The sequence below is a fragment of the Diadema setosum genome, chromosome 18 (genome assembly GCF_964275005.1).
Source record: "Diadema setosum chromosome 18, eeDiaSeto1, whole genome shotgun sequence".
NCBI lineage: Eukaryota > Metazoa > Echinodermata > Echinoidea > Diadematoida > Diadematidae > Diadema > Diadema setosum.
In genome coordinates, this window is record NC_092702.1 from 25822918 (window position 1) to 25835873 (window position 12956).

The 12956-nt window shown below is 36.1% G+C and overlaps 1 long non-coding RNA gene across 1 annotated transcript; it reads left to right on the forward strand.

Annotated features, from left to right (window-relative positions):
• The first annotated feature begins 239 nt into the window (after positions 1-239).
• LOC140241852 (uncharacterized) lies at positions 240-9922 on the forward strand. Its single transcript, XR_011902111.1, has 3 exons — positions 240-341; positions 9096-9155; positions 9905-9922. It is a non-coding gene; the product is annotated as an uncharacterized lncRNA (long non-coding RNA).
• The last annotated feature ends 3034 nt before the right edge of the window (positions 9923-12956 follow it).

Consider the following 12956-nt stretch of genomic DNA (forward strand, 5'->3'; position numbering starts at 1 on the left):
CACTGAATGAAGAGCTTGTAATGATAGATGAATTACCCAAGGAACTTCATATTTTGGATGAAAACTTTCAAATAACTTATGCTGAGTCAAAATACGGAGTGTTGCATGGAAATCAAAACATTTTGTCCAACTTTGGTGCTTTGTCATTGAGCCAAGCTTTAGAACAAGAACTGTGCAGATATGATGCATGTCTTATGAATTTTGCTGAGAGTACATTTGCAATCATTACACATGACAACGGTTATTATGTATTTGATTCTCATTCCAGAAGTCATGATGGATACTTGGTACAAGATGGTTGCAGTGTCTTGCTTAGCATTTCATCATGGCAAGGTATACAGGTACACTGTTTGAATTTGGCAAAATCAATGGCATGTGATTTACATACTACTCAGTTTGAACTAACTGGTCTGGTATTACAATCAAATTCTAAGAAAAATGCATTGACCACTAGTGGCTCCAAGAGATCAAACCCAGTAAATACTGCATGTAAGAATACAAATGATCAAAATAGCAACATTTTAAAACATTATGATCATGTTAAAGGGATTAACAATGTTGGCTGTAAGACTCAAAGTGAAGCAAAGAAAAACCAAATTAATGTAAACAGTGATGTCTATGGAAATGAGAATGAAGTTGAATTTGTTTCAGTTGAGAAGACAACAGAAAGAAGAGATCGAAATTTCAAATTTGTGCCAATTACGTACGTAGACAAACAGTCTTTGTGCAATAAATTGAATTTCAGTTACAGTGGTTCTGCCGATGAATCAGTGCACGATAGAAATGAAAGTTTGTGTATGAGGAAACCTGTAAATATCAAGAGAGTTATGGGTGATGGCAACTGCTTTTACAGAAGTATTGCTCATGTTGTTACTGGCAGCGAGAAAAACCATTTCATGCTCAGGAAATCCAATGTGGCACATTTACTGGAAACGGGTGATTTATTTAAAAAAGTAATAAACTCAGTGAAATATCAGAGTGTCAGGGACTTTGTTTTTCAAGAGAAATTGATGGATTTAGGAACGTGGGCTGGTCACACTGATATTAGTTCAATGGCACATATGCTAGATCGTGATATATATGTGTATGATGATGAAACAGAATATTGGCAAATACTGTCTGCAAGGAAACCTGGTTACTACAACAAAGTAACAACTGAGAGAGGCATATATATTCTGTTCACTGGAGGCAATCATTTTGACGCTGTGGAAAGTGTAACTTCTGTTCAATCTGGTACTTTGGGTGAGAAATTACCAGTGTTTCATGTGAGTTCAGATGCAGCTGTGGAAAATAAGAAGGAAAGCTATGATTTATCGTGTAAAATTACTAAAACTCAAACATTAAAGAGTTGCAGTGTTGGTGTGAGGAAAATGACTTCAAAACAAACAATGGTATCAAACGTGCAAGAGACACAAATCCCATCACAAAACACATGTGAACAGACAGTAAATGTCGATGTTGATGCATCTGAGGTGGAACAAGTGGGAGATAAAAAAAGGATTAATCTCAAGTACAGTCCTGTGAATAAATCTGATAGAGAAAGGTTTTGCTGGAAATTAGGTGTAAAAGTTAATGACCAATGTGGCAATACTGATATGCAAAAACACATGGTACAAAACGATGATATTACTATTCTGTCACAACCATTGACTATCTATAGAATTACTGGTGATGGAAATTGCTTTTACAGAGCTATATCATATGTCACATGTGGCAAAGAAGATTCACACCGTTGTGTTCGAAAAGCAATAGTTAAGCATATTTTACAAAACAAGCAAGATTATGTAAGCCTTTTAAGATCAGGATACACAGATGTTGTAAAATACATTACAAAGGAAAGAGTATTCAACAATGGCACATGGGCTACAGAATTGGAAATAATGGCCTTATCAAATCTACTAGATGCTGATATTTATATATATGAAGAAAACTGTTCAAAATGGAAATTATTTGGTGCAAGCAAACTTCAATTTGGAATTGTTACATCACAAAGAGGTGTTTACTTGCAACACACAAATGGCAATCATTATGATGTTGTAGAATCTGTGTGTCCAAGGATCCAAACTGTAAGTTTTTCCCAAAATTTGTCAAGTCCATTAAACATTACTGATATGGGAACACCTGTGACAAGAAAGAGAAAACTTACAAAACAAGTCAGTGATCGTCAAAAAAATGTATTGAACGATGGAGTATTAGAGGATGACATTGAACATGAAGTTAAAATGAGTAGGCGTACTGAAGAATCTGAAGAAGTTAAAACTACTAAGCAAACTATTAAAAAGGAAAAAAAAAGGAAAAAAAGAAATGCTAATGTTACCAGACAGAAAAATAGAGATCGAATGAGAGCACAGAGAGAAAAGAAAAGAAGTGAGCAAAGGCTGTTAGAAACAGAATTTTTTTCAGATGATCAGCCTTTTCTATTCCGCAAAGTTAGAAAGGCAGCTGCAAAGAAAGTAAAATATCAAACAGATGTACCTTACAGGTTAGAAAAGAAAGAAGAAGTGAAGAACAGACAAAAAGACAAATACTCTTTGGATTCCACTTTCAGGGAAAGGCTTAAGAAAATGAAGAAAAATAATTATAAAAACAATATCAAGTTTAGGGAAAGATATAAGAAAATTATGAGAGAAATTTCAAACAGTAAGTACAAGACAAATTCTGAGTACAGACAGCAGGTTGCGATGAGAAACATGAAACGAAAAAGGCGAAGAAAAATGAATATGAGAAATCGTGATCATGTTTTGAAAAATTTTAGGGAAATTGTTTCACATGGCCCTGAATATGTGTGTTGTGTGTGTTTGAAATTATTATTCAAAAACCAAGTATTGAAGTGCAGAAAAGCAAAATATAATGATCAGAAATGCATAAAAGAGGAGTACTTGCATACATGCAGTGATGACTGCGATGTTGACTGTCAAATCGTTAAATCACCAAGAAATTCTCTATGGGTTTGTTACACTTGCCACAGGAAATTAGTAGTTGGTAGTATGCCTTCTGAAGCTTGTCGAAATAACTTAGAATTACATACCATTCCTGCTGAACTTGCAAATCTGAATCAGTTGGAAACGCATTTGATTGCTCTAAACATTCCATTTATGAAAATTTTGAACCTGCCTAAAGGAGGACAATATGGAGTACATGGCCCAACAGTCTGTGTACCTTCACGCACAGTTGAAACTGTAAAGATATTACCTCGACCAGAGACTGATGATCAATTTATTCGTGTAAAACTGAAGAGGAAACTGTCATATAAAGGTCATTATGAATATCAGTTTGTGAAGAAAAGGAATGTGCTTGCTGCATTGGAATATTTGAAGAAAAATAATAAGTGGTATTCTGATATTGTTATAGATAGTGATTGGAGCTCTGATTTATCAGAGAAAAATAGTCAAACAGCTTGAGTTAAACCGTTGGATTCAAGTGAAATGAATGATGATGACGATGATGTAGAGGATGATCAAGATGGACGATTACAAGGAATTCAGTTAGACACATGTTTGCAGAAGGTTGATTTGAGGCAAGAAGTGCTTGATCAGTTTTTCGATGATATTATATGTTGTGCACCTTGTGAAAAGAATAGTCCTGTATCACTGTTGATGGATAAGAGTAATGAGGCAAAATGTTTTCCTGCTCTATTTCCAACAGGCCAACCAACATTTCATGATACCAGGTACATTGAAGTAACGCTTGGTCGTTATTTACATAATCGTTTGATGCATGTTGACAACAGATTTGCAAAAAATACAGAATATATATTCTATGCTCAATGTATTTATGAACTGCAACAAATACTTTCTAGTGTTTCTATAGCTGTTAGAAAAAGCTCAGAGGGAATAAATAATCCCATATCGGTGCAATGTTCAGATCTAAAAGATTCAAGAAAACTTCATGAGATACTGGATTCAAATAGAGGATACAAATTTCTGAAACAAATACGGGGAACACCTCCATACTGGCAATCTACACAGAAAGATGTATTAGCAATGGTTAGACAACTTGGAAAGCCCACATGGTTTGCATCATTTTCCTCAGCTGAAATGAGGTGGCCTGAAGTTATCAATACATTGCTAAATCAGCAAGGTGATAAAAGAAAAGCAAATGATCTTGATTGGACAGATAAGTGTAACTTATTAAAGTCAAATCCAGTGACAGTAGCTCGCATATTTGACAAACGCTTTCATGCATTTTTGAACAAAGTGATTCTTTCTGCCGCAGAACCTATTGGCAAGATAATTGACTACTTCTACAGAATTGAATTTCAACAAAGAGGATCTCCACACACGCACTGTTTATTCTGGGTTGAAAATGCACCTACCTTGGGTATCGAGAAAGATGAAACTGTTGTAGATTTTGTTGATAAGTACATTTCCTGCAACATTCCATGTGAGAACGAAGATGTGGAATTATATGAAATAGTGAAGAATGTTCAGCTTCACTCAAAGAAACATTCAAAGTCATGCAAGAAAAAAGGAACTACCTGTAGGTTTAATTTTCCAAGACCACCTTCTGAGAAAACATTTGTTGTGAAGCCTAATGATAATCCAGAAGTTACAGATGAAGCTCAAGATATTCTGTCTACAGTAAAGAATTCATCATGTATGGAACAGACTTATGATGATGCTAGACAGCTCTTTGAAGTTCTTGGAATGTGTCAAAGGGAATTTGAAGATGCCTACAATGCTGTAGCTACAAAAGAAGATATAGTCTTGAGAAGAGATCCAAAAGATATATGGGTGAATCAATACAATCCATTCTTACTCAGAGCTTGGAATGCCAATATGGATTTGCAGTATATAACAAATGAGTACGCCTGCATTGTTTATGTTGTGTCATACATGTCAAAAGCAGAAAGAGAGATGGGTTTGCTCTTGAAAAATGCAGAAAGTGAAATGAAAGAGGGCAATGAAGATGCTCGGAAAAGTATGAAAGAAATAGGACATGTGTATATGCAAAACCGTGAAGTTTCAGCGCAAGAAAGTGTGTTTCGTGTTTGTAGCCTGAGATTGAAAGAATGCTCAAGAAAAGTAGAGTTTATACCTGTTGGACCTAACCCCGTGAGAATGAGTTTACCATTGTGCGTTATTCAAAGCAGACGAGACGATGATGATAGGAGTCCATGGATGCCAAACAGAATTGATAAATATAAAGCCCGACCTGATGGTTTTGAATTTGAAAATATGTGTTTAGCCACATTTTGTTCAAAGTATAGACTACTCAGTGAATCTGATATAAAGGGTGTGAAACAAAAACAGAATGTGTTCAAATTGAGAAATCAGCTGGGCTATGTACAAAAACGATCAAGAACCAATGATGCTGTAGTGAGATATCCTCGTTTTTCACCAACCGTAAGCCCAGAAAAATATTATCAGAGTATACTGCAACTATTTTTGCCATTTCGCACTGATAAACAGTTAAAACCTGACCAATTTTTGACATATCAGGAATTCTATCAAACTGGATCTGTTCGAATGTTTCATAAGAGTCTGGAAAGTGTCAAAAGTATTGTAAATGGAAATCTCTGTCAGTATGAAAAAAATGCTGATACAATTGATCAAGCACAAGAGTATCTTGAGAAATTTGGTCCACAAGAAGATGCATGGGGATTACTCTGTCCAGAAACAGAAGTTGAGAGACATGAAACAGCTAAAGTCCGTGAAGAAGTTGAAGATGCTGGCAATGAATTTAGAATCCCAGATCTTGAGTCTAAATCTCAGGAGAAAGAGTCATATGGCATAGAATTTCGATCATGTAGCATTTCAAGAGAAGTCAGTAATGTCTTACTAAGAACTTTAAATAGCAAGCAGCAGAAGGTTTTCTACGAAATACGACAATGGTGTCTTGACAGAGTTAACGGAAAAGAACCTACATCATTTCAGATATTTGTGACTGGTGGTGCTGGAACAGGAAAAAGTCATCTTGTCAAATGCATATGCAATGAAGGGAGAAGAATTCTTAGCAGAATGATGCATAATCCAGATGATATTTCAATTATGAAAGTAGCTCCAACTGGAATAGCAGCTTACAACATTGATGGTAGTACTATTCATAATGCTTTGTCCATACCCATTTCTGCTACACTACCTTACCAACCCCTTGGAGAAGAAAAGATAAGTCATCTACGTAGTCAGCTGGGTCAGCTACAGATACTTATAATTGATGAAATATCCATGGTTGATCAGAAGCTATTGTGGTATATACATGGACGTTTAAGGCAAATAAAGCAGACACGTGATGATGCTCCATTTGGAAAGGTTTCAGTTATTGCAGTTGGAGATTTCTATCAGTTACCCCCAGTAAAAGGTACTCCTTTGTATAAAGATACACTGCAAAGTTCTTTATGGAAAGACAACTTCTGTGTAATTAACTTGGAAGAAATAATGAGACAAAAGGATGATGCAGAGTTTGCCATTCTTTTGAACAAATTAAGGATTAAAGAAAAGGAAGATGAATTGTCTAGTAATGATATAGCAGTTCTTCAATCATGCCAAACCGGAGAACAATGTGAGGATGCATTGCATATATATTCTTCAAACAAACAAGTAAATGACTGGAATAAAATAATGCTTCACAAGAAATGCACAAATATCATCTGTATTGATGCAGAAGATTCTGAACTCAGTGATGCGGGTAAAAACAAAACATGTGACAAACCACGGAGATGTACTAAAGCTTCTTTGCCAGCATATCTTTGGATTGCTGAAAATTCTAGAGTGATGCTTATTAAAAATGTGAATGTGACTAAAGGTTTATCAAATGGCTGCATTGGCACTGTAACTGAGATAGTAAGGGTAAATGAAAATGCAAGACCAACAAGTGTGCTGGTGAAATTTGATAACAATAAAGTAGGAACTCAGTCAATAGAAATGCAACAGGAATCCATTGGAAAAAAATATACTCGGAAACAATTTCCCTTGAAATTAGCATATGCATGCACAATACATAAAGTACAAGGCATGACAATGGAAAAAGCTGTTGTTTCTCTGAAAAATATATTTTTGCCTGGACAGGCATATGTAGCTCTTAGCCGTGTTACATCATTATGTGGACTAACAATTGAAGATTTTGATCCAAAAGTTATGTATTGCAATTCAGCTGTTAAAGAAAGTTTAGAGAACATGCCAACATTTGTTGATGAAATGAACATTGACAATAATGTCTCCATTGCCACTATGAGTATAATGTTACATAACATTCAAGGTCTTAAAGCACATTTCAAAGATATCCAATCAAATTTCCTATTTAGAAATTCTGATATTATTTGTTTAACTGAAACTTGGCTTAATGATGACATTTTTGATGTGAATTTAGATCAGTTCATAATGTACAATCAGCCTCGGTCTAAATCTTATTCAGATGAAAGTCCCTTATTTTCAGCACTGAAAAATCAAGAACATGGTGGAGTTGCAGTGTACAGTAAAATCAGATCTATTAGTAGGCTAGATTTACATGTCAACAATCTAGAATGTATTACATTTGCAATAACTTGCCCTTCTTTTATCATTTCAGTGATATATAGACCTCCTAGATATGACAAAAAAGAATTTTGTGAGAAACTAAAGAGACTGCTCATAGAATTGCAGCAAAGAAGTACAAAATGCATAGTTATGGGTGACTTCAATGAGAATCTCAGACAAGGTTCAAGTGATTCTTGTGTGCATAAATTGATGTGTTCTTATGGATATCAACAGCACGTACTTGATGCTACTACAGAAGGTGATACATTGATTGATCATGTATATAGCATTGGTTTTGATGCACTTCTCACTGAAGTTATTCCAGTGTATTACAGTTATCATGAGGCTATTAGAATTCAGTTTTAATGAATTTTCTTTCTGTGAATAACATTGGAAGTTTATTTAAAGTAATTCCACATATCCTGAAATCACATTGAATGTATTTTCATTTGTCATGATTCAGCTGTATATATTAGATTCTATGATAGAGAATAAGGTAAGTGCAACAATGTAAGATGTGTAGAGTATACAACAATAATGACACCTTATCTTATTGATACATTACAATGCCTACCCAATGATTGATGTGAAATAATATGCAATGACTAAAAGTGCAAAGAATTGAAGGATCCACTGAAAATATGCTTGTGAATATGAAAACGAGATCTGAACAACATAAGCAAGACTAGTGAACAGAAAACAGTAGCATTACAGAACAAAAATTGACAAGACTAACATAAAGACAACTGAACAGACAACACACAAATATGACAAAAACAATGATCTTTGATTTTTGTTGATTTATTCCTTTTTTTTGGGGGGGGGGGGTAATGTGTGACATGGTGAAAGGGAAAGACAAAAATTGTGACATTGCAAAAATGACTATAGATACTCTTGTTTAGACCCAAGTGTACTACAACTGTAGTGGCAATAACATATTGAGTGAGCTGTGTCAACACCAATTCCAGATAGTTATACAAATCCTGTTTCACAAACTGATTGCTAATAAAGGTTGCTTTTGTCTGAAAATTAAAGCTTGCAAATGTTTTCATTGTTGCATGCAAATTTGAGAAAGAACAAAATTAAAACAAAATGGAACAGGTATAAGATTCAAATAGAACATACAGAGAAAAGACATGATAACTGATGCAGAACAGAAACACAACATTGCCAAAAAAAATTGTTGCTTTCATTTTATGAACCTTGATTTTGTATAATGATCATTTCAAAAGTGTGATGTAGGGTCCTGTATTTATTCAGAAAGTCAAGTACTCATTAGGATAAGCTTGTTTTACTGTGTGGTAAAAGAGCGGAAGAATCAATGGAAAGAAAGTAATGAAAATAGAGTTGTGTATCTTATGCGAAATCCTGATGTGCATTCACGTGATATATTGTATATCGATGAGTACTTCATGCTGTATTTAAAAAACAAAGAGTGACATTAATTGATCATGTGCAGCACAGGTTTTCTCATGTGTGTGGTGCATGTGTAGCACAGCTTTTGGATTAAGTGATTGCTACGATATATTAGTCTTTGCAAGCCAGTGATATCGTACTTGGAGCTGGTGAAATAACACATACCCGGTGAGTTTTGGATTATTGCATCTTACATCTTTATGGTTTTGGTTTTGCCGGATGTAGGTTGAAGTGGTCTGTCTCTGTGCCTGACATGTCTATGCTTTCATCCAGCTGTCTTAAAAGGTAAGTTTTTTTTTTGGTCTTCCACTCTCCCATTTTTTTCTATATCCTGTTATATAGGTATTATAACATTTGGGAAAGGCTGCCTCAATCTTACTCAGCGTTCAGTTACTCAGTACAAGTGTAATTAATATAGAATGTGTGTTCTGAAGCTTAATGAAATGTGGTCCATTAAAGAATATATGAACAGAGTTTTCAAATCATTCACTTTCTGAAATCTTTCTAATAATTTATTTCACAGTAAGTTGGTGTCAGAAACTATTTATTGATCAATTTCATATTGCATGCTTTTCAGTGCCGCAGCTATGGTTTTCCAGAGCCACTGTCACACCAGTATCTCCTCATGAATGAACCAGCAGGAAAATTTAGTTAGTGTACAGCTCTGGCATATATGAAATTATTTTTGAGCACTTGTCATTTCTTGTACAATAGTAGGTATAGAATTACAGCTCCAGTTCTGTTTGAACCAAATACATGATATGCATGCACTAATTTATTGGGCATATGCTTGTAAAAAGAATAAGTACATGTGATTATAAGATAAACATTAAAAATGATAGAAAAGCTAATGTTATACTGTAATGTTTCAGTGCACTTGCATTCATAAGTTATCACTAAATGAAATTGATTCTACACTGTATAAGTCTGAAATACATACGCTAAGTAAACAGTTTATAACATTCATCATACTGGCGAACATTTATGCTTTTCTTCCATTCCACCAACATGTTTTTATGCTTGTATTTCAGCAGTGTCGGAAGAACAATAGTTTGCATTGGTAAGAGTATGCACGTCTTTCTGGCGAGGCTTTGGTGAATGGAGAGAACCCACCAACGTTGCATTGCATTTTTGGTATGACACCAAACTAAGAGTCTACTGGTTTACAAGTTTACAAAACTAATGAATCAGACCACCTGTGGATCACATCTTCCTCAACTGTGTTGATGACTGTCAATCTTGGATTAAACTTTATTCAGCACGCTATTACTAGAGGGATAACTTCAAAGTGTCTTGAAACTTTCTGCCTCTTCACTTCGTAGTATCATCAAGAGCGGTAAACAATTTTCATTATGAATGTAAAAGCAGAAAGAATAATTTATGTGACTTGTTCAAAATAGTGTGCAATCACTTAGGCAATATGGAATGCCTATTTACCATTTCAGTTATAATGAAATTCAGATATTATGAAAGAAAACTGCTGGTTCTGTACTGAAGACTTCAACACAATGGAACTCCCCATTTGCTGTTATCACAGGCAGTGCACAGACTTCACAAGAGAGAAGGTGCTGCCCATGCGCATGGTCCACTCTCTGTGGCTAAAGTTATGGACGCTGGTCTCCTAGCAGTGACGCAAAACCCAGGTAGTGCCCAAGTCTGTGCACCTGACCACAAGCACAGGGTGCCCTTCACTGCTGCCCCTGGCACTTCCAATCACAAAGATGATGTCTGCTCCCTGACTGTTCTGCTGGATACATCTGATGCTCATCTTGGTCCTGTATTGCCATAATTTTTGTGTGTCACTACCAGCAGTTTCCTTCCTGGCAGCTTGACAATGTCTACCACATGTCACCCATGGGACGGGATACACCTCTTTAGCTGTGGCTTGATGATGCACTCGAGTATTGTTCTCTCGTTGTTAGCCAAGTTTTAGTACAGCCACACCCCTGCCTTCTGTTCCTGCTGTCTACCTTGTGTATGTTGACAGTCATCCCCTTGACAGTTCCAGCGGGCCACAACCCACCTGGAGCAGTTCATTGACTCTTTCCTGCTTCCATTCGTGCCTCTGTCATGCCAGCAGCCCACAGATGCCCTACATGCTCCATGTGCCTTCCTTGGACTGCACCCTGATGGCTCGCTACCCCCCGTTACACCTGTCTTCTATCTGTGCTGCCTGTGCACCTGGATAGTTTGGCCCATGTGTTTTTGTGTATTGGTATAGACAATAGAATTGGGTTGACATGTTAATCATGCATTAACTCATTCTTTTATTTTTTTATTTACTGATGAATAAAATGTTTAACATGCTTTTTTTTTAGTGATTATACATTGTACTACACCTTTAGTAGGTTACAAAAGTTTTGTTTGTTTTTTTCATCAGAAAAATTGTACCAGGTGTACCCTTTCCATAGATGTTTAACTTGCCTACGTGACTATGTTGTGTATTAATTAAAAAAGAAAAAAAGAAAAAAGACAGAGATCAGGGACCTGTTGCATAAAAGTTACAATTATGGTAACTTTGCCATCTAATGGTAACTTCCATGGAATTCTTGATTTTGATTGGCTGTTGAGTATTGTTGCCATGGTTGTTACCATTGGTGGCAAAGTTACCATAGTTGTAACTTTTATGCAGCGGACCCCTGATGCAATTGTCAACTACTGTACAACTGTCTAACCTTTATGAGGTTGTCAGTAATTTGTTTGCTTTTCACCAATGTAGTTGGTGTTCTCATATATTACATCGTTGTATGATTGCTTGCATTGCTTCAATGCAAGTTTGTTTTTGTCATACTCAAGCCCATAGACTCTGTCCTCTGTATAAGTATGTTTTGTTCTCAGAGGGTCCTTTAGTGTTTTGAATGGTGTTACATCATTGTGTAAAGCTAATTCTGTGTTTTTTGTTTTTGTTTTTTTTTTGGCTTTTTTTTGCTTTTTTTTTGGTGGGAAATCAAGTCAGTTTTCTATTTTGTAACTTTTACTTGCACTCAGCTGGTTGTATTTTCAATTGAAATTTTGAGATTTGAGTGATTTTTCTCATTTTTTTTTCACATAGGTTTTGGTTATAATTGTAGATCTTTATAAGTGGATCAGGAAGATTTGCATAATATTTGTGTTGAATTGAGCATATAGGGTCTTACACCTCTGTGGATAGAGTATTGAATATGTTATAATTTATTTTTGCCTTTTCTGTTAACATATTGTGTTTGTGATTATTGTATCCCCTGAACAGAGTCATTTTGTGATGCTTCCACTGGGTCTCAATTTGGGTTATGGAACGCAAGATCCTTGACGAATAAAGTCGATGCAGTGTCAACTCTGATCATAGATAATGATATTGATGTGTTAGTCATCACTGAGTCATAGCTTTCAAGTGACCAGAGGGATGAGCCTACCCTTGCTGAATTGAAATTATCCCTTCCAAATGTCAATGTTATTAATCATTCCAGGAAGACATCTAGAGGTGGTGTCTGCATCCTGCATAGGTCTGCTGCGCGTTGTGTTGTCAATGACATTCACAAATTTTTGTCTTATGAACTGCTAGATCTCATGATTCATCTCACTTCTCCATCTACTGTTCAGGTTTATTATACCCCCGCCAAACGAAGTTTGAAGGGGGTATATAGGAATCAGCGGACGGTCGGGCGGTCGGCCGGTCGGGCGGTCGGTCGGGCGGTCGGTCGGGCGGTCGGTCGGTCGGGCGGTCGGGCAATCGGTCAGTTGCAAATCTTGCGTCGCGAACTACTTCCTCAGTTTTCAACCGATTCCCATAAAACTTGGCACAGATGTGTGCCTTGGGTTGTAGATGTGCAAGACGTATTTTTTGACAGTACCCAAAAGTACGTTGCCATGGTAACGGCATATTATGGGCAAAAATGGGTACAAATCTTGCGTCGCGAACTCCTCCCACAGTTTTTGATCAATTTTTATAAAATTAGGTACAGATGTTCATCTGAATATGTTAATGTGCAAGACACATATTTTAGCAGTGGCAAAAAGTGTGTTGCCATGGTAACGGCATGTTATTGGTAAAATATAGGGCAAAATGCTTCATGGCAAAACTGCTTCATCAGTGTTCTTCCAATTCTC